We start from the raw sequence: 2,739 nt of genomic DNA, 5'->3' as shown, positions 1-2,739 counted from the left end.
GGAGCAAAAGAAACTTATAAACAGAGATTCCAAAATGGCAGTGGAGTAAGAGGAAGCTACACTGCCACTCTCCCAGGACCAAACTGTAAATACAACTAAAACACAGAAAAACCACCCTGAAAAATCAACTGAAGACTAGCTGGAGAGAACCCTGATAACCGCATAGAGACTGGTAGGAAGTACAGAGGCACAAAAGGGCTGACCAGGCCCCACAGACAGCAGCCGGAGTTCTGGAGGGATAGCTCAGCTGTGGGGGGTTCCCACTGAGAACTCTGGGGTCTTAAACCCCAAGCTGGGCCTCACAGCCCAAAGAACCAGAACTTAGAAAGGTGCCCGCATATCTGGCTGTGAAAAGCAGCAGGGTAGCTGTCTGCTAGGGAGAGATGGCTGGAAAAGCAGGCACCCTTTAAGGGGCAATGCACAAAATTTCACTTGGGCTCCAGCAGAAGGAGGGCAGAGTAGACTGGAACTGTGTGAGCAGAAGCCAGGATTGCAGGCTCTGGGGTTGGAGCTTGGAGGTTAGCCACCCTGGTTTCCTGTACTGAGTCATTCCCTCATGCTGTGGAGGAAATCTTTCTCTAGCAGATGTTTGCTATCCAGGTGGCTTTTGCCTGGAGGGGAAGGCAGTTGTCCCACCCTGTGGGAAGACATTTTACCCCACCTTTTAGTCAGTAACCTGAGGCTAATCAAGTCTGAGTGTCAATGGGACTGCAGGCAGAGAGCTCTGGAAGCTTTGCCTGATGTAATTCCAGGCCCTGGGCTAGGAAAAGCAGATCCTTGTGCATATCTTGGTCCTTTCTAAAGGCACTGAGCCCTAGCAGAGGGAGCCATAGCTGTGAATTGCTGATAGCTCCAAACAGGGTATGTAGGGCCAGTCACAAACAGCATCTGATATTGTCCTGCACTAGAGATTGGGAGTCATAACAGATTTACCTAATACACAGACACAAACCCAAACAGGCAACCAAAATGGGGGTGGGGGGTGGAGGGAAACAAGCCCCACATGAAAGAATAAGAGAATTCTACCAAAGAGAGCTAAATGAAATGGAGATAAGAAATTTATCAGACATAGAGTTCAGAATAATGATGGGAAAGATTCTCAATAGCATGAGAAAAGATATTGTAACTGTGAAGAATGACATAGCATTAATAACACAGTGGAAGGAACACACACCAGATTAGGAGAAGCTGAGGATCAGGTCACTGAATTAAAAGATAGGGTAGAAAAAAACAATCAGAGAACCAAAAAACAATAAACAAGAGGACAGCTTAAGGGAGCTGTGGGACAACATGAAACAAACAATATTCACATAATAGGTGTGCCAGGCCCAGCCAGCATAGCTCAGTGGTTGAGTATTGACCTATGAATCAGGAGGTTATGGTTCAATTCCCGGTCAGGGCACATGCCCGGGTTGTAGGTTCGATTCCCAGTGTGGAGTGTGCAGAAGGCAGCTAATCAATGATTGTCTCTCATCATTGAATTTTCTCTCTCTCCCTCTCCCTCTCGGAATCAATAAAAATATATATTTTTTAAAAATAGGTATTCCAGAAGATGAAGAAAGTGAGCAAAGGATAGAGAATGTGTTTGAAGAAATAATGGCAGAAAACTTTCCTAACCTAATGGAAAAAAAAAGTTACACAAGTTCAGGAGGCACAGAGTCCCAAGCCAGAAGAACCCAAACAGGCCCACATCCAGACACATCATAATTAAAATTCCAAAAATTAAAGACAAAGAGAGAATCTTAAAGGCAGCAAGAAAAAAGCAATTTGTAACCTACAAAGGAGGCCCCATAAGGCTGACACCTAATTTCTCATCAGAAACTCTACAGACCAAAAGGGAATGGCATGACGTATTCAAGATAATGTAAAGCAAGGATCTGAAACCAAGATTACTATATCCAGCAAAGCTGTCATTCAAAATAGATAGTGAAATAAGGAGCTTCCCAGATTAAAAAAAAAAAAGGCAAAAGGAGTTTATCACCACTAAACCAGCACTGCAATATATGCTAAAGGGACTTCTATAATAATAATAAGAAATAGAGAGAGAAACATACACATAAAGAATTAAAATGGTAATAAATAAGTACCTATCAATAATAACTTTAAATGTAAATGCTCCAATCAAAAGACATAGGGTAGCTGAATGGATATAAAAATATGTATCGATTACATGCTGTCTACAAGAGACCCACCTCAGAATAAAAGACTCACACAGGATGAGAGTGAAGGGATGGAGAAAATTTTCTATGCAAATGAAAATGAAAAAAAAAGACTTCAAAATGAAAGCCATCACAAGAGACAATAAAAGTCACTATGTAATACTAAAGGGATTGATCCAACAAGAGGATATAACCCTGATAAACATATATGCACTGAATATAGGAGCACCTAGATATATATATATACATATGCACATACACATACATACATACATACACACACTTCTGGAGGATGTTAAGGGAGAGATCAACAGTAATAAAGTCATAATAGGGGACTTTAACACCCTGCTGACTTCATTGGATAGATCTACTGATAAAAAATTAACAAGGAAACAGAGACTCTAAATGCCATACTGGATCAGATGGATTTAATTTGACCTTTATAGAACATATCACCCCAACACAGCAGAATATACAGTCTTCTCAAGTGCACATGGGACATTCATTCACAAAGATAGACCACATGTTAGGACACAAAACAAGTCTCTATAAGTTGAAGATTGAAATCATATCTAATATC

Source organism: Myotis davidii, unplaced genomic scaffold, assembly GCF_000327345.1.
Source record: "Myotis davidii unplaced genomic scaffold, ASM32734v1 scaffold290, whole genome shotgun sequence".
NCBI lineage: Eukaryota > Metazoa > Chordata > Mammalia > Chiroptera > Vespertilionidae > Myotis > Myotis davidii.
Note: the sequence above shows the minus strand (reverse complement) of the source record.